Source organism: Lynx canadensis, chromosome D1, assembly GCF_007474595.2.
Source record: "Lynx canadensis isolate LIC74 chromosome D1, mLynCan4.pri.v2, whole genome shotgun sequence".
Lineage (NCBI taxonomy): Eukaryota > Metazoa > Chordata > Mammalia > Carnivora > Felidae > Lynx > Lynx canadensis.
In genome coordinates this window covers 99,038,302-99,065,519 of record NC_044312.2, presented here as the reverse complement: position 1 = coordinate 99,065,519, position 27,218 = coordinate 99,038,302, and the positions used below count along the sequence as shown (strand labels likewise).

General features: G+C 39.0%; 1 protein-coding gene across 12 annotated transcripts in view; it reads right to left on the bottom strand.

The window, feature by feature from the left end:
- ATG13 (autophagy related 13) overlaps nt 1-27,218 on the bottom strand; it is a 54,322-nt gene that overhangs the window by 26,752 nt on the left and 352 nt on the right. The window contains exon 2 of one of the 12 annotated variants that reach the window (XM_030331005.2): nt 26,727-26,841. The exons of 10 other annotated variants lie outside the window; for them this stretch is intronic. The gene's annotated coding sequence lies outside the window, so the exon portion shown is untranslated. Of the gene's footprint in view, nt 1-26,726; nt 27,210-27,218 lie in introns of those variants that run through there. One more of the 12 variants, XM_030331008.2, reaches the window with a different exon arrangement.

Here is a 27,218-nt window from a genome sequence, read left to right as displayed (position 1 = left end):
CCTGGGATCATGAGCTGGGCTGAAATCAAGAGTCAGATGTTCAACTGACTGAGCCACCCAGATGCCCCATGAAGACTGGTTTTTTTTTGCCTTTTTTTTTTTTTTTAATATTAAAAGAATGTTTGGGGCTCCTGGGTGGCTCAGTCAGTTGGCGTCTGACTTCGGCTCAGGTCATGCGCTGTGGTTTGTCGGTTTGAGCCCCACGTCAGGCTCTGTGCTGACAGCTCAGAGCCTGGAGCTGCTTCAGATTCTATGTCTCCTCCTCTCTCTGCCCCTCCATGCGTGTGCTCTGTCTCTCTTGGTCTCTCAATAATAAACATTAAAAAAAAATTTTTTTTTTTTAAATTTTTTTTTTTTCAACGTTTATTTATTTTTGGGACAGAGAGAGACAGAGCATGAACGGGGGAGGGGCAGAGAGAGAGGGAGACACAGAATCAGAAGCAGGCTCCAGGCTCTGAGCCATCAGCCCAGAGCCTGACGCGGGGCTCGAACTCACGGACCGCGAGATCGTGACCTGGCTGAAGTCGGACGCTTAACCGACTGCGCCACCCAGGCGCCCCCTTTTTTTTTTTTTTTTTTAAATTTTTTTTTTTTCAACGTTTATTTATTTTTGGGACAGAGAGAGACAGAGCATGAACGGGGGAGGGGCAGAGAAAAAAAATTTTTTTTTAATGTTTATTTTGGGGGGGGATGCTGAGAGAAAGAGGGAGAGAGAGGGAGAGAGAGAACCCCAAGCAGGCTCCATACTGTCAGCACAGAGTCTGACGAGGGGCTTGATCTTATGAACTGAGAGATCATGACCTGAGCTGAAATCAAGAGTTGTACACTTAACCCACTGAGTCACCCAGACGCCCAGAGGACTAAATTTTGAGATAAAAACTTTGTTAAAACAAAATGAGATCATTTATATTTCTTCAAAGGGCCACTAAATCAGTTGAACTTTTGGGGGTTTATGGACCCCCCCTTTTTTTTTTTTTCAACGTTTATTTATTTTTGGGACAGAGAGAGACAGAGCATGAACGGGGGAGGGGCAGAGAGAGAGGGAGACACAGAATCGGAAACAGGCTCCAGGCTCCGAGCCATCAGCCCAGAGCCCGACGCGGGGCTCGAACTCACGGACCGCGAGATCGTGACCTGGCTGAAGTCGGATGCTTAACCGACTGCGCCACCCAGACGCCCCTGGACCCCTTTTGATAATCTGAAAACAAGCCTTTCTCCATAAAAATGCACATATATAGAAATGTTTGGATATAATTTCATGGGGTTCTTGGATTTCATGGGGCACACCATAGCCCCCTCAGGCTGAAATTGTTTGAGATGGGGCTGGCATGAGGAAAAAAGCATTTAGGGAGAGAAGAACTTGAACGAAGAATATCAGCGACAGAGAACAAAATGGATTTGGAACGATTAAGTATTCCAGTTTTCCAAAGAATTGTGTATGGACAGGGAAGCAGTATGGCTGGCTGGGGCCAGATCATGAGAATCCTGAATGCAATGCTAGAGCCTGATGTGCACCTAGTACACCAGAAATGGTAGCCTCCTCAAGACTTATGAGGGAAGGAATTAACATAGTGAGGGTGCTAGCATCCTCTGAGTGGTGCTTTAGAAAGACAGCTTTGCTGGCATATTGTAGAAAAGGTTTGAGTATGAAAAGCAGGGAAACCGTTAATTCCCTGGTAATAATGAAGGCTTGTGGTCATGGCTAAAACTCTACTACAGACATGGTTTCAAATAGTATGGATGGAGATACTTTAAAGGAAGAGCCGGCAGGATTTAAGGACTGACTACAAAAAATTTAACTGGTTTCAGTTAACAATAAGCAAGGAAGCCAGAAGGAGAGCTAGTTTCAAGGAAAAATATAAACAAAAGAAGAGAGGTGAAACAGGAAAAATTTTAAATTGAGGTATAATACCATACACAAAATTAAATTCAAAATGGATGAAAGACCTACATGTGAGACAGGAAACTATCAAAATCCTAGAGGAGAATACAGGAAGTAACCTCTTGGACTCTGGCCAGAGCAATTTCTCACTAGACACATCAGTAAAGGCAAGGGAAACAAAAGCAAACATGAACTACTGGGACTTCATCAAGATAAAAAGCTTCTACACATCAAAGGAAACACTCAACAAAACTAAAAGGGAACCTTCGGAATGGGAGAAGATATTTGCAAATGATATATCTGACAAAGGGTTAGTATTCAAAATCTATAAACAACTTATCAAATTCAACACCCCAAAAACAAATAATTCAGTGAAGAAATGGGCAGAAGACATGAATAGACATTTTTCCAAAGAAGACATGCAGATGGTTAACAGACACATGAGAAAATGCCCAACCTTGGGGCGCCTGGGTAGCTCGGTCAGTTAAGCGGCCGACTTCAGCTCAGGTCATGATCTCTCGGTCCGTGAGTTCAAGCCCCGCGTCGGGCTCTGTGCTGACCGCTCAGAGCCTGGAGCCTGTTTCGGATTCTGTGTCTCCCTCTCTCTGACCCTCCCCCGTTCATGCTCTGTCTCTCCCTGTCTCAAAAATAAATAAACGTTAAAAAAAATTAAAAAAAAAAAAAAAGAAAGAAAAAAAAGAAAATGCCCAACCTCACTTATCAGGGAAATACAAATCAAAACCATGACAAGATACCACCTCACACCTGTCAGACTGACTAAAATTAACAACAGGAAATAAGAGATGTTGGTGAGAATGCAGAGAAGGGGAAAACCTCTTACGCTGTTGGTGGGAATGCAAACTGGTGTAGACACTCTGGAAAACAGTATGGAGGTTCCTCAAAAGTTAAAAATAGAACTACCCTATGATCCAGCAATTGCACTACTGGGTATTTATCCAAAGGACACAAAAATACTGATTCAAAGGGATACATGAATCCCCATATTTAAAGTTGCATTATCAACAATAGCCAAACTATGGATGTCCATCGACTGATGAATGGATAAAGAAGATGTGGTATATACATACAGTGGAATATTACTCAGACATAAAAAAGACTGAATCTTGACATTTGCAACGACATGGATGGAGCTACAGTGTTTTATGTTGTGAAATAAATCAGAGAAAGACAAACATTATATGATTTCACTAATATGTGGAATTTAAGAAATGAAACAGATGAACATAGGGGCGAAAAAAGAAAGAGGCAAGCCATAAAACAGACTCTTAACTATGGAGAACAAACTTAGGGTTGATGGTGGGAGCTGGGTGGGGAGATGGGTTAAATGGGTGACAGGGATTAAGAAGGGCGTTTGTAGTGATGAGCACTGGAAGTTACATGTAAGTGATGAATCACTAAATTCTACTCCTGAAGCTATATTACATTCTATGTGAACTAACTGGAATTTAAATAAAAACTTGAAATTACAAAAAAATATAAAAATAAAGATGAGGTATAACTTACATGTAGTGAAATGCACAAATCTTGGGTATACAGCTCAAAAAATATTTTGTTTTCATTTCTATTTCAACACATAATACATAATTTTGCATAACCACAAGTCAGATCAAATTATAGAACATTTCCAACACTCCAGAGGGCTCCTTTGTGTCCTCTCAGTCAATAAACTCACCAAAAAGGAACCATTATGCTTACCTCTATCATCATAGATCAGTCTTATCTATTTTGACAAATTGTTCCATTTATATAAATGGAATCAAACAATATTAACTCTTTTGTGGGTAGCTTCCTTTATTCAAATCATGCCTGTGAGATTCGTTTATAATGTTGTATGTAGCACTTTATTCTTTTTTCACTGCTATGTTGCACTCCACTTCATGAATATACCATAAACTATAAATTCCAGGCTGATAAACATTTGGGTTACTTCCTGTTTTTAGCAAGATTTTTACACAAGTCTTTTGGTGGATGTAAACACTCACTGCCATCAGATAGAAACCCAGGAGTGTTAATGTTGGGTCACAGAGTATACATATTTAGTGTTTTGTTTTGTTTTTTTAATTTTTTTTTAACATTTATTTATTTTTGAGACAGAGAGAGACAGAGCATGAATGGGGGAGGGTCAGAGAGAGAAGGAGACACAGAATCTGAAACAGGCTCCAGGCTCTGAGCAGTCAGCACAGAGCCCGACGCGGGGCTTGAACTCACAGACCACGAGATCATGACCTGAGCTGAAGTCGGACGCTTAACCGACTGAGCCACCCAGGCGCCCCTATTTAGTGTTTTTTTAAATGTTTACCTTTGAGAGAGAGAGAGAGAGGGAGAGGGAGAGAGAGAGAGAGAGAGAGAGAGAACGCAAGCGGGGAGGGGCAGAGAGAGTGGGGGACAGAGGCCTGCATAAAGCAGGCCCTGCATGCAACAGCATGCAACAATGCAACAGGCCTGAGGCGGGGCTCAAACCCATGAACTGGAGATGATTACCTGAGTTGAAGTCATTCAACCGACTGAGCCACCCAGGCACCCCCATAAACTTAAACAGACACCGACAGTTTTCTAGAATCTGTACCAAGGTACACTCTCACCAGCAGTGTATGAGAGTTCCAGCTGCTCCACATCTATACTACTATAATACTTGGTACTACTAATTCTTTAGTTTTAGCCATCCTGGTAAGGGTGTGGTAGTATCTCATTTAATCTGTATTAAATGATTAATGATTAGTGATTAAATGACCACTGAATTTTCCCTACTAGCACCTTTTCATGTTTACTAGCCATTTGGAAATCCTCTTTAATGAAGTACTAGTTCAAGCCTTTTGCCTATTTAAAAAATTAGGTTATCTTTTTCTTACTGAATTGTAGAAGTTTCTAAAATATATATAGTAGATATAAATACTTTGTTGAATATATACTGTAAATATCTTCTCCCAGTTTGTGGTTTGCCTTTCTTATGACATCTTTTTCATGAGAATCTGAATATACTAACAGACAAAGGCCAGACTACATATATAAAAATAGAGCTCTGACTGACAACCTGCAGAAACCAGCCCAGGAAGGAAGCCAAACTGATATCTCCGCCACCTAGTGCAAGAAGCCAACCTACTACCTACAGTAACCAGTCAAGGAAGGCAGACTATCTCTAGCAAGTAGTCCAGGAAGCCGAACAATAACCCCTGTAAAAAGCCCCAGTCAATACCTGGTTAATAACTGACAGCTTCCCCAATTTCTGTCCCTGCTTCCAACTTAGGAAAGCCAAATATGCATCCCTAACCGACCACATCCCTAACCAAGCCCCAACTTGTGGTTAGGTTGCCTACAGTGTTCCTATGCCAATAACCCCAAATCAGGACATACCTGAAGCTTTGTCTTTTTTCCACTTTTTCCCACTGGTCTACCTGCCTGTGAGTCTCTGCCAGTGCAAGTGATGCTGGCTAACTCCCCTGCCATGACAAGCTCTTAATTAAATGGCCTTCACCTGTTCTTAATCTGTGGCGTTTCTTTATTTCTACATTAAAAGCAGCCTTACTGAGGTATAACTGGCAATAAACAATATCTGGAAGTGTAAGACATGGTAAGTTTTGACATATATTTGTAACTGTAAAACTACTACCACAAAATAGTGAACATCTCTATCCCTAAGTTTCCTCATATTCCTTTGTAATGCCTCCTTCCGGCCCCTCCTCAATGCCCCATCCCTAGGCAATTGCTGCCACGCTTTCTATCACTATAGACCCCTATCTGTGTTTTCTAGAGTTTTATACAAATTAGATCACACAGCATGTACTCTTTGGCTTCTTTCACTTAGCATAATTATTTGGAGGTTTACCCATGTTGTGTTCCACGTTCGTAGCTTATCCCTTTTTATTGCTGAGTGGTATCCTCTTATGGAGTCTTTGAAAGTGATTAAAAGAGGTGCTTAAACTTTTTAAGTCCAATTTCTCAACTCTTCTCAGCACTCCTTTGTGCTCTGTTGAAAAATTTTGCTGATCTCAAACTCATGAAAATCTTCTACATTTTCTTCTAAAAATGTCATTGTCTACATTTCATGTTTAGATTCATGATCCATCATAAATTAATTTTTCTTGTAGTATAAGTTTGGGGTTGAGGACCATTATTTTTAGTCTTAGCCAATCAGCTCAGACTATATAATAGACTGAATTAGTAACACCAGAAGATCTATCTGAAAATGCCCAATTTGTAACTAATGAAGAGACTAAGACTGAGGTTAAAGTAGGAAGGGAGAAGTAGAAGAAGTAGACATTCTCCAAAAAGAAGGAATAGTTTAAAAACTATAGCAGTACATAAAATTACCATGGAAGATAACAGAAAAAAAAAAAAATAACAAAGGCCACCAGAAAATATTGGCATAAAAGAACCATAAAGAGAAATGCAAGAACTAATCGGAGAAATAGGAGGCAAAAAGACTTCTGAGCTGTTATTACTGAAATCGAGAGGAAATAAGTTTCAAAATTGAAGCGACGGCCAAATAATATAAAGCTCTTGTGCAAGAGGCAAAACTTTACCTCTACCCATCGTAGGTTTTCAGCTGGGCCTCTTTAACAAAAAGACAGATTAATAAGAGGAAAAAAACAATTTATCAACACCTGCAGTGCACATCTCACAAGAGAAACCTCAACAGAAAGATAATTCAATATGGTGGCTTAGAACTGTTGCTTATATGGGATCTTCAACAAAGAATGGTAAATTTCTAGAGAAACGATGGGACAAAGGAAAGCAGTTCTTCCAAGGGCGGCAAACTGTAGGAAGGTATAAATATATGGGAGGAAACTAATGGAGTAAGGGGTGTTGGCAGATTCCACTGGTGCCTTCTCTGAGCTGATAAGAGTCTGCCTCCAGGAAAAGGAGAATTTATATCTCACCTTTAGGCAGAAAAGCAGAAGGTAAAGAAAGGTTCTCCTCCATTTGCTGCTTAATTGCCTTAATTTTGATCTGTCAAAATAATTTTTATATCGAAGAGACATATTTTGGAGTGACACATTCTGATTTCCTTTATTCTTGAGGTGAGAAAAAGGGCACTGGACTTGGCGGCATGTTGCTAATAACCTTTGAGAGGATTGGTTCTTAGAGTGGTGGTGATTCAACTGGCTTCTGAGAAGTTGTACAGAAAAAGACCTCAAGGTGTTGTTGAAAGGATTTTCTCTGTAGCATAGGGCTATCTGAGCAAATATATGTGGGGTGGGGGGAAGAAACCAATGAAGGAGAAATAAAATACCTGAGAAGAAACAATCCCGGACTCAGAAGCCACAGGAGAGTCCACTGGGAACAAGGACAGGTTAAAGCCTAAAGTGATGCAAATTATAAGGGACTTACCTTTTGGAGACTACCATTTGTATGTCTGACAGCATTTAAAACATACCACCCACCTTCAGACCTTCCTAGTTGTGGTTAAAAATAACACAAACAAATGTTATGGTAAAAATTAAAAAAAACAAAACCAAAAAACTTTTAAAGGGCTAAACTGCTTACAGCCCTGAAGCAACCCAGCAACAGATCTGAGATAAGAATAGTCCTGGAGGATTGCACTGCCCTTATTTTATACTGAAGTGGGGAACTGTGTTCCCACCACCAGAACTTCAACCAATGCAAACACAATAGCACAATGACTCTTGTGACTTTTTGTACCACTGTAAGCACTAAAAGGATTATGTAGCTAGAGTTAGTTACTGAGCCAAAAGGGTGAGATCTCGACTGGGGAAAAAGTTATCTATCTCACAGGCATCAGAGTTTGTTGTTCCCTCAGGCCTTGTCTATCACACAGTTAGTTCACAGGCTACAACAGGAATGTAACACAAAGTCTACCTTATGTCTTACTTTTTGCAAAATTCCTTGAGTGTTCCAAGGAATACAAAGGGGAAATTTGGAACAAACATTAAAAAGAGACCTACAATTGAATTCTGTCCTTTTTTCTGCCCTTTACTAATACTAGCCAGTTACTAAATCCTTCAAGCTCTTGTTTCTGCAAACTCCTTTATATTTGCTACTCTTTCATTTCCAAAGATACCACCTTAATCCAGGTCTCATTTCTTATCTGGAAGAGACTCACTTGGTTAGTTACTCTCCATTTGAAGAGGATCAGGATATGCCATCCCAAAATAAGCCACTTTGGCAAAAAGTTTATTTTTAGCTGAAGACATTTGAGATTCAACAGATGTAGAAAGAAACCTTCTCGGGCTTCCCTTATCTGACTAAAAGCAGAAACTTCTGAGAAATGAGGACAGCCATAAATTCCCATTTCAGGTTGGCATCTATTCCCAAGAGAGAGATCAGGAGTAGACCTACCATAAATCCTCTCTCTGGGGGAAGTTTCATGGTCATGAAGAAAAGGGAAAGACCATTTGCACCTACCTAAACAAATATCATCACAAACTTTCTTATCACCCATTTCTTCTCCTAAAAACTCATTTGTTTTTTCGAAAAAACCTTTTTTGCTCTTCCCATAAAAGCCTCTTCTCCTAGGCACGTTTCTCTTATTCAGTTAGGTATATAAGTCCCAAATTCTAGCCATCTGGGTTATTCATCGCTGAGCACCCCTATGGTTGCTAATTAGTCTTGTGTCAGTTTAAGTTGCAGGCCCCCAAGTACTAAATGTAAGAGTGTATAGGAAAAGTTTTCCTCCCCAACACGTTCTAGGTTACACTGTAAACCTCAGGCAAACTGCTAAAAGACTAGTCTAAGCATGATGTCATTATATTGCTCCTATGCTCCAGAAATTTTGACAAACTCCTCAGTCTGACCTTCAAGATTCCCCAAGCAAAGTCAACAGGAAAAACAGGTGAAGTGATTTTGAAACAGTGATCAGAGGCTTACTGGCACAATTAGGAAAGACCTCCGTTGCTAAAACTACCAAATAAATGGTGATCCAGAACCAATGTCTAGTCCTTGTATGTACATGCTCAGAAAACTAATTTTGTTAGTTCAGTCGAAGTTTTGAGAACTTCAGTTACAGGAGACTGCTTATATACCACAAATCCAATTATTTGAAAAATAAAATTGCTAAGTAGATGGAAAAAGAAGCACCAAGATATCAACATACTGCCTTTCCTAAAAGGAGACAATTTTGCGAAATTAAAATCATGTTGGATGGCTAACTGGTATCATCCCAGTATGAGGTCCATTGTATCTTTCTCTCCCTCAGGGACAAGCAAGTTGGAATTCGACCACCAAGAACCAAGAGAACCTTCTCACTTGACAATGTATGTATTCAACTTTAAGACACTGCCAACCATGGCTCAAGTTAGTCATTGTCACCAACAGTTATAACTGCCAAAATACATTAAGGGTGGAGGCCCTCTGATAGGGTGGGTTTTAAGGCAGTACATCAGCTGCTAGAGGACTGAGGCAAAGTAGGGCTTTTATGTTATCACTTAGTTCAAGTCAAGGCCATTTTACCAATTAGCATTCTCATCTCTCAATTACATTGCAAACTCTGCTGCAGACTTTTAAATTTCTTATCCCTTTCCTGATAATATGCTGAATATGTAAGTTAATTAGAGCTCCTTACCTCTTTATTAAATTTTTCGCCCTAGGGACATAACCTAATTACTGTATATAATTTCGGATATTTACAAAAAATTCTATGTGGTTCCCACCAACATAAATTTGATTAAATTTATCAAGTGTCACCTTTTACAAAATGGCTTAACTAGGTCAAAAATATATTTACACATCATAATCCTCCAACAATTACTGCTTCCCATCAAGCTTAATCAACACCTATTTTCCCCAGACTCACCACTTACAGCTTTGCCTTCCGGAGAAATAACCTCAGTTAAGGCCTTTGTTCAAGATTTAAAACATTTAAGAAATAACAAAAAATTATTTACCGGGCCTTGAATAGCAATTTCAATTTAGCAACATTCTCTGCACATCATTTTCATTAATAGAAATTCATAACAACAAATAAGTCTTTGAGGTTCCCAAAGTGTTTAGAACAGGTAGAGACTTATACCATAATAAATTGTTTTTAAACAAGTACCAAAAATATAATAAATCAGAATGTGTGGTGTATATATGCCATGGAATATTATTCAGCCTTAAAAAGGAAGGAAATTCTGGGGTGCCTGGGCGGCTCAGTTGGTTGAGTGTCCAACTTCGGTTCAGGTCATGATCTCACAGTCCATCGGTTCGAGCCCTGCATCGGGCTCTGTGATGACAACTTAGAGCCTGGAGCCTGCTTCAGATTCTGTGTCTCCCTCTCTCTCTGCCCCTCCCCCTCTTGTATTTTCTCTCTCTCTCTCTCTCTCTCTCAAAAATAAATAAACGTTAAAAAAAAAAAAAAGGAAGGAAATTCTGACACATGCTACAACATGGATGAACTTTGAGGACATTAAGTGAAATAAGCCAGTCACAAAAGGACAAATGCTGTAGGATAGCACTTTTATGAGGCACTTAGAGTGGTCAAAATCATGGTCAGAAAGTGTAATAGTGGTTGTCAGGAGCTGGAGAGGAGGAGAGAACAGGAAGTTAGTGTTTAACAAGTATAGAGTTTCAGTTTTACAAGATGAAGAGATATGGGGCTGGACGGTGGGGATGGCTACATAACAATGTGCAAGTATTTATTTAATACCACTGAACTGTACACTTAAAAATGGTTAAGCTGGTAAATTTTATATTATTCATATTTCAACACAACAGCAACAAAAGAAAACATGCCATTAAATTAATTCTCCCATTGTTATGTAATGGTGTAGGTAATCATCAACCTCCAAACACTAGACAGAAGATTCTTTATCACTGCTCCAGTGCAAAATATATAATCAACTAAGGGAAAAGCACACTTAATCCGATAGGCAGGTTCTCTAGATCTTTTACTTTCAAACAAATGCTAATTTTAATTTAAAAAAAAAACTGTTCTACTTAAATAGGCAGATAAACATTTATCTCAACTATTTTCCCAATCTCTAGTTAAAAACACAGAACTATAAAGGTTGTAAATAAATATTTCCTTTTATAGGAAATAACAAATGAAAGCTATCAACAAAACACTGGGGAAAAAAGTAAGCAGACTGGTTAAGTATAAAGGTTTCCATGCTTATGTTTACTTCTGCTCACTCCTGAAACAAAACAACAAAGAATGGGGGAGGGGGGTGCTTAAAAAGCATACACACAGATCAGAAGATGTGGCATGGAGATATCAGGCATGGAGATGACAGCATCACAGTTCTGGAAGATGGAAAGCAGAAGAAACACATGAGTGAGGAGTGCAGAGCTGATATTCCAAGCCAGCCACAGGGCAAATTCAAAACAAAGCAAGTTCATCTGAACCAAAGAACCCAAGAAAGGTTAAGGAATGAGAGGTACCAGAACTCGCTCAACGTAGAATGGCAGATGGGGCTGAAAACAGGAGGATTATCTTAAGAGCCCACAGAAGAAGCAGTCAGACCCTACTCTGAGCCCTACACTCCTTTCATAACCCCACTCAGGGCAGAACTGCCCTTCCTCTCTAATTTTAGAGGACCGGACATTAATTTTTTTGAAACCATGAATCAGAAAACATGCTGGACTTCAGGGTGATTGGGTGGCTCAGTTACCTAGGCGTTTGACTCTTGCTTTCGACTTGAGTCATGATCTCATGGTTTGTGAGTTCGAGCCCTCAACAGGGCTCTGTGCTGACAGTGTAGAGCCTGGTTCTCTCTGCCCCTCAGCCTCTCTCTCAAAAATAAACAAACATTAAAAAAAAAAAAAAAAAAAAAAAAAAAAAAAGCATGCTCAGGGCGCCTGAGTAGCTCAGTCAGTTAAGCATCTGACTTCGGCTCAGGTCATGATCTTGTGGTCCGTGAGTTCAAGCCCCACATCTGGCTCTGTGCTGACAGCTCAGAACCTGGAGCCTTCTTCAGATTCTGTGTCTCCCTCTCTCTCTGCCTCTCCCCTATTCACACTCTGTCTCTGTCTCCCTCTCAAAACTAAATAAACATTAAAAAATTAAAAAAAAAAAAAGCATGCTGGACTTCAAGGATCAGATCCATATGAGGCACTCCCACTCCCATCTCCGAAGCCCCCTTCTTCACTTAGCTTGAAAAACACTGGCGGCCATGTTGGAGGCTTTCATCAAATGACTGGTGATCCCTTGGCTGTCCCATTCACACCTGAACATGAAGCACCAAAAAGACAGCAGAAACTCAGGTATATGAGTGAGGTTGGTTAACTGGTGGGGCTCACAGAGGGTCATCAGGAACAAGCTGCCCCCCCCCCAATATTTTCAATTGAAAGAAACCTCAAGTGTCAGTATATAGAGGTTTGGCCCTCTGAGGACACTGAATTTTCCCCAGAGAAGCTTCTAAGAACCCTTGTCCTGCTGGGGACAAGTTTTCAATTCTTTATATGGTAAGCGTATGTTTAATTTTGGGTAGGGGAATGGGTGAAACAGGTAAAAGAGATTAAGAGATACAAACTTCCAGTTATAAAATAAATCACAGGGATGAAAAGTACAGCATAGGAAATACAGTCAGTAATACTGTAATAAATCTATATGGTAACCTTGTATGTATATCTCATTTCACGAATGACATACAATGCTAAACATCTTCTCATATAATTCTTTGCCATTTGTGTATCTTCGATGAGAGGTCTCTTAAGGTCTTTGGTCCATTTTTTTAATGGGGTTGTTTTCTTATTGTTGAGATTTAAAAATTCTTTGTGTATTCTGAATAAGTCTTTCATCAAATGTGTCTTTTGCAAATATTTTCTTCTAGTCTGTGTCTTGTCTTCTAACTCTCTTGATAACTTTAGTTCTTTTTTTTGAAAAGCAATTTATATATGGAACTAATCTAATATTGAACAGTTAACACTTCCTTGATTTATTTTAAGGATGACTATTATTAACCAAATTCAGTTGTTTTGAGTAATGACTCCTGACATACTAACAATATTGCTTTCATATCTATATAATGCTTATTTCTATTCATATAAATTACAAAATAGTAACCTCAAAAACTATTTTTTAAATGTTTATTCATTTTTGAGAGAGAGAGCATGAGCAGGGGAGGGGCAGAGAGAAAGGGGGACAAAAGATCTGAGGCGGGCTCAGTACTGACAGCAACAAGCCTGATTGAGGGGCTCAAACTCACAAACTGCGAGATCATGACCTGAGCCAAAGTCAGATGCTTAACTGACTGAGCCACCCAGGCACCCTAACCTTAAAAACTACTAAAGAGTAATGGTGGGGTGGGGGGGTGGCCCGGGGTGGTTCAGTCAAATATCTGACTCCTGATTTCGGTTCAAGTCATGATCTCGAGGTTCATGAGTTTGAGCCCCACATGGGGCTCCACACTGACAGTGCAGAGCCTGCTTGGGATTCTCTCTCCATCTCTCTCTCTGCCTCTCCCCTGATCATGAACACATGCATGTGCTCTCTCTCAAATAAACTAAAAAAGAGAGAGAGATAATAGTATATTTTGTCTATAATTAAAAAAATAAATTACTGGGGCACCTGGGTGGCTCAGTTGGTTTGAGCAACTGACTTGATTTCGGCTCAGGTCGATTTCAGGGTCCTGGAATGGAGCCCCACATTGAGCTTTGTGCTGAGCATGGAGCCTGCTTAAGATTCTCTCTCTCGGGGGGCACCTGGGTGGCTCAGTTGGTGAACCATCCAACTCCAGCTCAGTCATTATCTCATGGTTCATGAGTTCAAGCCCCGCCCATGTCAGGCTCTGTGCTGACAGCTCAGAGCCTGGAGCCTGCTTTGGATTCTGTGTCTCCCTCCTTCTGTGCCCCAACACCACTCACGCTATCTCTCTCACAAATAAATAAATACTAAAAAAAAAAAAAAAAAAAAAGATTCTCTCGGGGCGTCTGAGTAACTCAGTCAGTTAAGCCTCCAACTCTTTTTATTTTAAAAACAAAAAAACATTTTTTTAACATTTTTATTTATTTTTGAGACAGGGAGAGACAGAGCATGAACAGGGGAGGGTCAGAGAGAGGGAGACACAGAATCCGAAACAGGCTCCAGGCTCTGAGCCGTCAGCACAGAGCCCGACGCGGGGCTTGAACTCACGGACTGTGAGATCATGACCTGAGCCGAAGTCGGCCGCTTAACCGACTGAGCCACCCAGGTGCCCCAAGCCTCCAACTCTTGATTTCGGCTCAGATCATGATCTCAGGGTTCATGAGTTCTAGCCCTGCATTGGGCTCCGTGTTAACAGTGTGGAGCCTGCCTGGAATTCTCTCTCTCCTCCTCCCCTGCTCTCCCTCTCTCAAAATAAATAAACTTAAAAACATAATAAAATGTTTAAAAATTAAACTCATGTTTACATGCAAGAATATGTAGGTCTGGGGAGCACTGAAATTAAAACTCACAATTTTATATTTACTTTTGCAGCTAACAGTGAAAGATCAAAGACAATCTCTTCTTGCCAGTCATTTTTTCTACAGCAAGTATTTTCACATTTTCCTCAACAAAGGTTTCAAAGGCAGATGTATAAGAAATGGGTAAAGATTAAATACTTCTCCACAGTAGATTGTCAGGTAATAAGTGTATAATAAATAACAAAATCACAAAAATCACCATTTGCACCTATTATAGAATAAGTGACCCAAAATATCACCAGTGGATGATAAAAATCACTGGGTGAAAGTTTGCTGGCAAATGGAATATTTACACAATCTTCCCACAGATTACTTGTTAGTTACAGAGAAGTCTGGCAGTCAGAATCTTAACAAAGTGATCAAAGAAACATACCAACAATTGAAAAGTTGACATTATATTTTTCTTGATGTGATGTAGTAGGAAGGACATATTACCTAGGTGGCTTTCCTGATAAAACTATGTAACCTGAATGTAAGCATGAAGAAGCAATCAGATGAGTTTAGGCATTTTATAAAATAATGGGCTTGTAGCTTCAAAAATGTCAATCTTATGAAAGACAAGAATAAAAAAAAGGCTCAAGAACTGTTGCAGACTAAAGGCAATTAAAGAGGTTTGACAACTAAATGCAATGTTTGATTATGGACTTTTTCATTTTTAATTTTTTAAATGTTTATTATTTTTGAGAGACAGAGAGAGGCAGCATGAGCCAGGGAGGGGCAGAGAGAGAGACACACACACACAGAATCCGAAGCAGGTCCCAGGCTCTGAGCTGTCAGCACAGAGCCTGATGTGGGGCTTGAACTCATGAACCCATGAGATCATGACCTGAGCAAAGTCAGCACTTAACCAACTGAGCCACCCAGGCGCCCCAATTATGGACTTTTAAAAAAGTTTCTATTAGAGGCACCTGGTTGGCTTACTTGGTAGAGCATGTGACTCTTGATCTCAGGATTTTAAGTTCAAATGTAGAGCTTGAGTGTAGAGATTCCTTAAAAATAAAATCTAATAAATAAATAAATAAATAAATAAACAAACAAACAATATTGAAACAATTGGTAACATGTGAATACTGACCATATACTAGGTAACAGTACTGCATCAATGTTAAATTTCCTGGCTTTGATACAATTACACTTTGGTCAATCCTCTTGTTCTTCAGAAATACAAGTAACTTTTCTCAGGGCCCAGCCAAAAAAAAAAAAAAAAAGGAAGGTGTCATATACTATTATATCATACAGTTTATGACACATAGATATATACTGTATGATAAGTAAAGCAATGTGGCAAAGAGTGAACAATGTGTGAATGTATGTGAAAAGTATATGAGAATTCACTGCAAAATTCTTATAATTTTTCTATTAATCAGATAGTTTTCAAAAAAAAATTTTAATTAACAAATAAAATCCACTCTCATCAAATGGTCTATAACAGGGCAGAGAATTTAACTAGCTTTTGCCCAGTGTAAAATTTTCTAAAATTAGGTCTATCTCCTTGTGGGCCTATTTCAAACACAATTTTTCAAACATCTGAAAGACTGCTCTAGCTGTACTTCCAAGATTCTGTCACAGAATATCCTTGCCTTGGAGTAAAGTAGGCAAAGAGTTTAATGCACTGTGTCATGATAGATATCAGTTTAAAATCTCTCAGGCGAACATCCAACAAGGCGGCTTGAAATGATGTTGTTAGTCCTCCCTCCTGCTACGCATAAAAATGCAGATAAAATATGACAATATAAAGGTTTTGACATACAACTGAATAAGAAAGATTGAGAAATCCCAGGTTCCAGAAAAGGGTAAGTCAACACAATAGATGTAAGGGGAAAAACTGATGTCAGGGAGCTGAGGCCTATGAGCAGCAAGGTCAGGTTCTTCTAATGAGTGTATCAGAACATGCATGGGCATGGAAGATAGGACCTCAATGTTACAGGCAGGTAGAAACCCAGTACCCTGCACAAAACTGCACAGCCAAGTGCTCGTTGATCACAAAGGCCAGAAGAACCCTAAAAAAGCAATAAAGAGGTTTGTCATCTATCATAGCAAGGCTCAGAGGTAGGAAAGTCACTCTCAAAACTTCAAAAGGATAAGCCAGTAAATTACATGGACGTAAGATCCAGCATTATACATGCATAGTAAGTAAACAAAAAGCCAAGAAATTAATCTAAAAACTGGTTTAGAACCATTGTAACCCCTAGGAACAGGCAGAAGCAAGCCTGGGAGAAGCTTTCACAACCCTGAATTATCAAGATCCTGCTGCCAGGCCACAACGCTCCCTCCCAACTTTTAGCTAGGTGAATTCATAATTTAAAATTTTAAAGACTGGGGCACCTAGCTGGCTCAGTTGGAAGAGTACGTGACTCTTAATCTTGGGGCTGTGAGTTCAAGCCCCATGTTGGGAGTAGAGATTACAAAAAAAAACAAAACAAAACACCTTTTTAAAAATTATTAAAAAAATAAAAATTTACAGTCTGCACATGGAAATAAAACACCAAGAATGCAAAAGAACAAGACAATATAAGAGACTACATATCTGAAAGAGGAGAGTGTGCAAGTTGAAAGAAAATACACTTACTTGTGAATTTGGTAAACACATAAAAGAGAAAGCTTATGGGAGCTACAGAACGCTAAGGCCCAAATCATCAGGAGTCTGTGTGGGTATGAAAGAACCACAGTTGTAAAGATCTGGGTATAAGGTGCAAGGAAAGGTAGTTTTGGAAAACTACAGAGTGTACAGTATTGGGAATGGAGAGTAGCTTTGAAGGACGGGGACACAGACCTGGAGCTTTTGAACTGGAGAAGCAGGGGTGATTTAGGATGTTGAGAAAGGCGATTGGGTGGGTTAAAAAAATTATTTCATAAGGTTTTTCTTAAAAATTGAGATGTACTGCATGTACCATAAAATTCACCATTTTAAAGTGTACAAATCAGTGCTTTTTAGTATATTCACAAGGACGCACAACCATCACATTTTCATGACACTAAAACGAAATCCCATAGCCGTTATCACTCACTCCCTACTTCTCCCTCCTCTTCCCAGTCGCTGACAGGGAGCGCTAATGTGCTTTGTAGTTACGGATGTGCTTATCCTGGACATTTCATATCAAGGAAATTATACAATATGTGGCCTTTTTGTGACTTGTTTCTTTCACCTTAGCATAATGTTTTCAAGGTTCAATCTATGTTGTAGAAGGTCTCAGTATTTCATTCCTTTTAATGACTGAATAATATTCCATGGCTACACCACATTTGGTTTACTGATTCATCAGTTGATGAACATTTGAGCTGTCTCTACTTTTTAGCTATTATAAATAATACTGCTAAGAACATTCATGTACAAGTTTTTGTGTTAACATATGTTCTCAATTCTCTATATATACCTACAAAGGGAATTACTGGGTCATATGGTAATTCAACATTTAACTTTTTGAGAAACTGCCAAACTGTCTTCCAAAGCAGCCATACCATTTCACATTAGGTAACAGGTTGAATTTTTTTTAAATTTAACTTTATTTTTGAGAGAGACAGCAAGGGAGGGACAGATGGGGGCGGGGGGAGAGGATCAGAAGCGGGCTCCGTGCTGACAGCAAAGAGCCCAACACAGAGCTCGAACTGTGAGATCATGATCTGAGCCGAAGTCAGACACTTAACCAACTGAGCCACTCAGGTACCCTTAATAGGTTTAATTTTAAGATCAGCACACAAAACGAGCACAAAAGGGACAGAGATAACACGTATTACGTATAGGTCTTCTTTTCCTTTTTCTCCAAGTATTTCCTTGTTCTTCACAGTCCATCTCTGTTCCTCCTTTCCATTTTTACCCATAATATATATCCCAGATAAATTTATTATTGTTGTATTAATTTCTTTTTTCTTGGACCCAGAGCTTTATTTTTTTCAAATTTTTACTTAAATTCTAGTTACTTAACATACAGTGCAATATTAATTTCAGGAGTAGATTCAGTGATTTCTCACTTACATACATACCCAGTGTTCATCCTAACAAATGCCCTCCTTAGTCCTCATCATCCTTCTAGCCCATCTCCCACCCACCTCTCTCCATTAACCTCTTAGTTTGTTCTCTATCTTTAAAAGTCTCTCATGGTGGGGCACTTGGGTGGCTCAGTTGGTTAAGCATCCAACTCTTGATTTTGGCTCAGGTCATGATCTCACAGTTCGTGGGATCGAGCCCCACATCAGGCTCTGCGCTGACAGCATGGAGCCTGCTTGGGATTCTCTCCCTCTCTCTCTCTGTCTTCCCCTCCCACACTCAAATGCTCCCTTGCTCTTTCTCTCAAAATAAATAAAAAAAAAACATTTAAAAAATCTTAAAGAAAAAAGTCTCTCATGGTTTACTTCCCTCACTTTCCCCCCTCCTTTTCGTTCATCTCTTTTGTTTGTTAAATTCCACATGAGTGAAATCATATGGTATTTGTCCTTCTCTGACTGACTTATTTCACTTAGCATAATACACTGTAGCTCCATCCACACTGTTGCAAATGGCAAGATTTCATTCTTTCTGATGACTGAGTAATATTCCAGTGTGTGTGTGTGTGTGTGTGTGTGTGTGTGTGTGTGTGTGTATCATATCTTTATCCATTCATCAGTCAATGGACATTTGAGTTCTCTCCATAGTTTGGCTATGTTTTAATTTTTTTTTTAATTTACAAAAACAGTGGATATTTTTTTCTCTCAGAAAACAATTAAATGTAAAATTGTGTGACTTAAAGCTAATTTTTTAAGTTTCTATTGTGAAAAAATTTAAACATCACTATCTCCAATAATGTGGGATAAGGTCTGCCCTTACCCTTTGCCAGAACCGCATTTAATTTCTCCCTGGAAGAAAATAATGTCACCCTAGCCCACAAATTGTCTCTACAATTTTTCATATATAATATCTGGCACATATTAAAATAAACTGGGCATTCATGGAGATAAACCCACATGACCAAAATCTAACAGATACAACATTAGAAATACACTAGAAATACATTAGAAATACATTAACAAAGTTATCAAGACAGAGACTTAAATATTACCATGCTTAATATGTTCAATTAAATAAAGCACAAAGTTGAGGATTTTGACAAAGAAATACTGCAAAAAAGAGCCAAGTAGAAATTCTAGAACTAAAAAACAAAAGAAAAAGCCCCCACTAAATTAAGGACTCAGTGGTTACTAGGAATTTATCCACAGGATACAGGAGTGCTGATTTGCAGGGGCACCTGTACCCTTATGTTTATAGCAGTGCTATGACAATAGCCAAATTATAGAAAGAGCCCAAATGTCCATCAAGGATGAATGAAGATGTGGTGTGTACACACACACACACACACACACACACACACACTGGAATACTAGTCACTGATGAAAAAGAATGAAATCTTGCCATTTGCAACAACATGGATGGAACTGGAGAGTATTATGCTAAGTGAAATAAGTCAGTCAGAGAAAGACATACCATATGTTTTCACTCCTATGTGGAATTTGAGAAATTTAACAGAAGACCATGGGGGAAGGGAAGGAAGAAATAAGTTACAGAGAAAGAGGCAAACCATTAAGAGATGGTTTTTTTTTCTTTTTTCAATGTTTATTTATTTTTGAGAGACAGAGACACAATGTGAGCAGTAAAGGGGCAGAGAGAGAGAGAGAAAGATCTTAAGAGACTCTTAAATACAGAGAACAAACAGACTCTTAAGAAACATTAAGAGACTCTTAAATACAGAGAACTGAGGGTTAATGGGAGTGGGGAGATGGGGCGGGGCAGGGAGCAGGGAAAATGGGTGATGGGCATTGAGGAGGGCACTTTTTGGGATGAGTACTGGGTGTTGCATGTAAGCGATGAATCACGGGAATCTACTCCTGAAGCCCAGAGTAAACTATGCACTGTATGTTAGCTAACTTGACAATAAATTCTTTTTTTATTTATTTATTTTTTTTTTACTTTTTTTTTTTTTTTTTATTTTTTTTTTCAACGTTTATTTATTTTTGGGACAGAGAGAGACAGAGCATGAATGGGGGAGGGGCAGAGAGAGAGGGAGACACAGAACCGGAAACAGGCTCCAGGCTCTGAGCCATCAGCCCAGAGCCCGACGCGGGGCTCGAACTCACGGACCGCGAGATCGTGACCTGGCTGAAGTCGGACACTTAACCGACTGCGCCACCCAGGCGCCCCAATAAATTCTTTTTTTAAAAAAAAGGACTCAGTGGTTGAGTCTTTGGGCACCTGGCTGGCTCAATTGGTAGAGCATACAACCTTTGATCTCGAGGTTTTAAGTTTGAGCCCCATGTTGGATGTAGAAATTACTTAAAAATAAAATCTGGTGGGGTGACTCAGTCGGTTAAGCATCTGACTTCAGCTCAGGTCATAATCTCATGGTTGGTGAGTTTGAGCCCCGCATCCGGCTCTGTGCTGACAGCTCAGAGCCTGGAGCCTGCTTCAGATTCTGTGTCTCCCTCTCTGCACCCACCCCCCCCCCCACACTCATACTCTGTGTCTCTGTCTCTTTCTCAAAAATAAATAAAACATTAAAATAAATAAATTAATTAAATAATTAAATAAAATCTTTGAGGGGCACTTGGGTGGCTCAGTCGGATGAGCCTCCTGACTTGATTTTGGCTCAGGTCATGATCCTAGTGTTGTGGGATCAAGCCCTACATAGGCCTCCACATTGAGCGTGGAGTTTGCTTAAGATTCTCTCTCTCTCTCCCTCTCTCTCTGCCCCTCTCCCCTGCTTACACTCTCTAAAATTAAAAAAAAAAATTTTAATACAAAATAAAATAAAATATTGAAAAAAAAAAAGCAAAAGAACTCAATGGTTGGGTCTAACAGATGAGACCAGAAGAAGACAAAAATAGTGAACATGAATATAAGCCAAAAGAAAATATCAGGAATGAACTACAGAGAGGCAAAAGGATGGAAAATAAAGAAAAGTATATGACAGGCCCAGAATGACCATATACTTTTGGGATATTTTTGAAAGTGAAAGGGCACTATTTGAGGTGTTTTTTAATCATACCATGACAATAGGTACATAATGCGACAGGAGGTTATCTGAGACATTGAGAACACAGGGAAAGGTCTAACATATGTGTAATTGGAGGCCCAGAGGGAGAGGGGAAAGAATAAGGGGAAGAAGCAAAATTAGGAAATGCATCCCTGAGAATTTTCATGTAAAGGGGTAAGGAAAAATAAAGTGGGTAGGTATGGTCTGGCCAGATTATTGGGGAATGATGAAAGTGAGCAAAAAGAGACTCTAAAATATTAGTAGGAAGTCAGTGCAGATTTTTCTTTGGAAAAGATTTAGGGACATTAATCTAAATACAGAGTCGTGGGGGATAAAGTAAAGGGACAAAAAGCAATGAGACCAGCTAGGAAGCTACTTCAGCAATCCAGACAGGGGTTGGTGATAACATCGGATTTAAGGTGATACAGGCAATAAAAGAAAAGGGCAAATAATTTCAAAGAAATAACTGAATAATTTGGCAAGAGATTATATAAATATGACTCCAGATGATATCTTTCGTCCTTAAAATTGGGAAAAGTTAACTAAAAAAATAATCTGTTTTCCAGTTGTTGTTCTTGTGGGGGGCACAAGTGAGCGAGGGGCAGAGAGAGAGAGGAGACAGAAAGAATCCCGTTAGGGGCAGAAAGGGAGAGAGAGAAGCTGGACTTACCAAAAGCTCGAACTCATGAACCGTGAGATCATGACCCGATGCTTAACTGACTGAGCCACCCAGTCACCCCTGTTTCCCAGTTTTTAACATGGAGTTTCTTAATATTTTGGATTCAGACTTAAAAGCTCAAGATGGCAAATCAAGAACAATAAAGAATAGATAAGTACAAGTACAAACAGAACAAAACAGTAATCTTCCCACTTTCCAGGCATTAGAGTTATTATTAAATTGTAGAGATCCTCTTTTCCATTTAGAAAGTTCTTTGCAGACAAATGATGAACAGAACAGAAAGGTTTAAACAACTGAAACAGTCTTCCTACCTAAAAGAGTTACAAAGAAAGTTTGGAAATAAAAAACAGAAATATACTCTGCTTAAACAAAAAGAAAAAAAAAGAAGAAGACGAAAGAAAGAAAAGTAAAAGAAAGGAGAAGTAATAATATTTATAACAGGATTCTGGGCCAAAAGTGATGAAGTAAGATTAAAAGGGATATTGAGTAATGACAAAATACTCTCTGAAAATATAACAGCCATAAACCTTTAAAAAAATTTTTTTAACGTTTATTTATTTTTGAGACAGAGAGAGACATAGCATGAACGGGGGAGGGTCAGAGAGAGAGGGAAACACAGAATCTGAAACAGGCTCCAGGCTCTGAGCGGGTCAGCACAGAGCCCCACGCGGGGCTCGAACTCACGGACCGCGAGATCTTGACCTGAGCAGAAGTCGGCCACCCAACCGACTGAGCCACCCAGGCGCCCCCAGCCATAAACCTTTATACATAAGCAATATAGTAATAAAATACATAAAGCAAAAGTTCTTAGAGATAGTAGGAGAGCTTGATAAAACCAAAACTGTACCTGAATATTCAACATAACTTTTTGACAGCTCAAGTAGATATAAACAAAAATGTAGAAGAACCGAATAATAAAACCAAGTCTATATGTATGTACTGGTATACAGGGCAAGTCACTCAATCCTCCTGTACCTTATATTTCTTTCTTATAAAATGTCAATAAGTGATACCTACCTCACAGGGTTGAGGATTAAATGAGATAGTTCCTGTAAAGAGTACTTGCTACATATGAGACCCTCAATAAAGCTCTTGTTATCTAACTTAACCATTCACATTCTCTCAGGTTCAAGGAACATGATAAATTAATCATGCTTTTGACTGATAAAATAAATTTTCCAAGATGTTTTTGCCCATAATCCAATAAAATTAGAAATACACATGGGGCGCCTGGGTGGCTCAGTTGGTTAAACATTTGAGTTCAGCTCAAGTTATGATCTCTCAGTTCGTGGGTTCAAGCCCCGCATCGGGCTCTGTGCTGACAGCTCAGAGCCTGGAGCCTGCTTCAGATTCTATGTTTCCCTCTCTCTCTACCCCTCCCCTGCTTGTGCTCTCTCTCTCAAAAATAAATAAACATTAAAAAAAAAGAACTATACAATAAGAAGTTAATCATGTATAAATTAAATCATGTATAAATAAACACTTAAATAAAAACCAAAGTTACAATTACCTAGAAATTAACAAAATGGAAAATATCTGATGACAAAAAAGAGATACAGCAAAAGGAGAATTCAGAAGAAAACGTAGAGCATTAAGTAACTGTATAATTAAAAAAGATTAAATTTAAGTATTCAATTTAAGAAACCAAAAGTAAAATAAACCAAAAGAAAAGGAAGGTGGGAATAATGATAAAAGCCATGCTTGATTAATTATTTATACCACAGAATAAATAAGGCCAAATATCTGGTTTCTTGCAAATTCCAACAGAAATAGATTCAGGAGTAAAAACACCCTTAAACTTATATTTAAAATAGGACAACTAAATCTCAATAAGTATTTCTCCGTATAATCTCTCTCCTAATGACCTAATAGTTGTGGGCAATACAGAAGAAATTGGAGGGGGCAGGGAACAAACAAACCTCAATATTAAAGAGAACATAAAATGATTTTTAACTCTGTATTTTTCACATTTGTATGAATCGAAAGTCAAAAGTGAAAACAGCCATTTTCCAAAGTAACAATATTAAGTTAACACTTCTATAAATTCTTTATTTACCTTTGTTTTACTAAGAAGCTACTACTGACTGATAGTCAACTGTGAGTTGTTAACGGAACTATTTTTCTAAGTATTGGTCCCCTTCTCTTGTAACCAAGGACATATAGGTGACACCACTAGGGCCAAACAAATTTCCTGTAACACCTACACTGGCATTTAGAAGATTTTTTTAAATAAACTGGCCCACAGTTTACTCTACAGTTAAAAACAACTGATTATTTAAAATTAATTTTAAACCTGTTTAACGATTTAAAATCTATTTTAAAGACTTAAAACCAATTTTACATTTCTGTAAGGATTTAAAACCCTTTTAAATTTAAAACCCAAACTCAAAGAAAAGTTTGTTGATGCTCCTTGCGCAGAGAGGACTAGATAGCCTCCTTTGCATTTCTTCCTGGCTGCACTGCCCTTACCCTATCAGGGACAACCTGCAGTTTTTACTGGTGTCCACAATTTGACTAAGAGGAAGCAAAGATGAGCAACTCATACACCCTTTCCTCTATTCAACCCATGCTTGAAAAAATGGTGCCTTACTCAGTTCAACACCCCAAATTGGTGTTGAATTACTTCCAAGTAATCCACACATAAAACCCAGATAACCTTTGTTCAAGAATTTTTAGAAGAAAAAAAAAAGAATTTTTAGTAATGTATACATATTTGAAGACTCTCAAGTCAGCATACAAGCCAAAAAAGTCTTAAGGAATATGAGCTCATTCATTAGCTTAACAGGCTGCATTTCTTAGTGAGTCTCTACACATTTACTGCATGAAAAAATAAAAACAAACACTACGTTAAATACTAAAAGGTCATAACAATGAGGAATTTTTTAGGTGTACTCTTCATCCTCTAATCTAAGCAGCTCTCCAACCAGTGTTATGAATGCAATTGTTCATCTCTTCTATAATAAAGTTTTAAAAAGAAAAGAAATATTTGGGGCGCCTGGGTGGCTCAGTTGGTTAAGTGTCCGACTTCGGCTCAGGTCATGATCTCATGGTTCGTGGGTTTGAGCCCCGTGTCCGGCTCTGTGCTGATGGCTCAGAACCTGGAGTCTGCTTCAGATTCTGTGTCTCCCTCTCTCTCTGCCCCTCCCCTGCTTGTGCTCTGTATCTCTCTCTCTCAAAAAACAAACATTTAAAAAGTTTTAAAAGAAAAAGAAAAGAAATATTTAAAAGTGAAGTTTCAGGGGTTTTCAGGTATTGCCAAGGTTAAATAACTTCTCTCCAGACAAATATTCCAAAACAAATACCTTTCACTCCCACTTGAGCAAAATATAAATGCAGAGTATTGGGGATGTACTTTATCAAGTGGGTGCAATAAATTCTACAGTGGGTACTTTTTTTGAGTAGTCAAAATTATCTTTACCTACTCATACAGTAGGACTTGGGACTCTGAAAGCTCAAAAGTTAATGTCTTCTTTTTGCATTTAGACTCTTGGCACCCTACTCTGAGTCATGGAGGTCATAAGCTAATAAGCTAATGCAGAGTGGATGGGAGCAGGAGAGACAATGGAAAAAAACAGAACAAAACATTTCTTGCCTCCACCTCCATATAGTATAATTTCATTATGCATATAATGCATAGCTCCACTGTGTCCAACTGATTCTTAGTCCTTAAGTAAAACACTATAATAGACTGTTGACTAGCTGAAGATCTGCAGTTTTTGCTTCAATTTTAATAACCACTCTTGAGAAAAAAAATACAAATACGCAAAAAGAATTGCTAAATTTAAGTACAATAGTGTAAAACCCAGTGGTTTGCCAATTTTTAGGTAATGTGAATCTCAAAAGTTGCCATACCCTTAACTTTCTATCCGAAGGGATACAATTTGAAAAGAGTGCATGAATTAACTACATTCATCTTATTATACAGACCAGTATATTTGACACTTGCTTCAACACTTACTCATTCATCCACTATGCGTTAAAAAAAAATTTAATATTTATTTATTTTTGAGAGAGCAAGACAGGCAGAGCATGAGCAGGGGTGGGTAGAGAGAAATGGAGACACAGAATCTGAAGCAGGCTCCAGGCTCTGAGCTGTCAGCACAGAGCCCAATGCGGGGCTTGAACCCACAAACTGTGAGACCATGACCTGAGCCAAAGTCAAATGCTCAACCGACTGAGCCACCCAGGTGCCCCTAAAAATATTAACTCAGGGGGCCCCTGGGGGGCTCAGTCAGTTGAGCATTAGACTCAATTTCGGCTCAGGTCATCATCCCAGGGTCCTGGGATGAAGTCCTGACTCTGGCTCCATGCTCAGCATGGAGCCTACTTAAGATTCTCTCTCTTTCTCTCTCTCTCTCCCTCTTCCCCGCTTGTGCTCTCTCTAAAAAAAAACTTAAAAAAAAGAAAATTAAAAAATATTAATTCAGGATTCCATTACACAACCGTTCATAAGGCATCTGCTTAGCTGAAAAATGGAGTTGAAAACGAAAAAAAAATTGTAATTTAGTTGAAGCTGCAATATCCACACATAAAAAGGACTAACATTCATGAAACACACAAAAATCCAGATTAATTTAGTGTAAAGGAAGGGTCTGTTCTTTCCTATTATTGCACATTTCCCACTGACACTGTTCAATAAATTCTATCTTAGGAGATTAGTTTTAAACTAGGTATAATGATCCAGCTTTCTCTCTCTAAGGGGAAGATACTAAAAGTGAAATACTACGCTCAATTGACAAGGCAAACTGGAAAGTAACTGACTTGGAAAGTGAAAACGTAGACAAGTTAGTGCTGAACCCAAAAAAGGTGCTTAGCCACTTACCAGAGATTTATTAAATGAGAATGGTTCGCAGGTTTCCACAGGTCGTTCCAACGACAGTAAGAAGACAGTCGTGAACTTTAGGTCCCTTTTTTCACTAGTCAACAGTCACCCTCACCTACACGCGGAGTACATATTTGGCACTCAGCAAATCCTTTTTTTTTTTTTTCTTTTTTCTTTCAACAAATCTTGATTGAATGGAAACCTGCCTCCTTCGAACTGGTACCAACCCCGGAGTTACGGTTCCACAATTACCTCAAAAAGCCTTACAACACAACCCAAAGAGCAGAGAAAGTAGAGGCGAAAGCTTTGGGGATTTCTGTTAAAACTAGGAGCCATCAAGAGCCAACAGGGCCTACACCAACTCTACTTCCCAAATAAAGCTCTGGTGACTGTACTGCGGCTACCCAGCTGCTTCTTCAGAAGGAGGTACCGGAAAGGCCGCAGATCCATAGCCTCCCACCCGGGGGCGCTGAGTGATCTGGGGGTATTCCC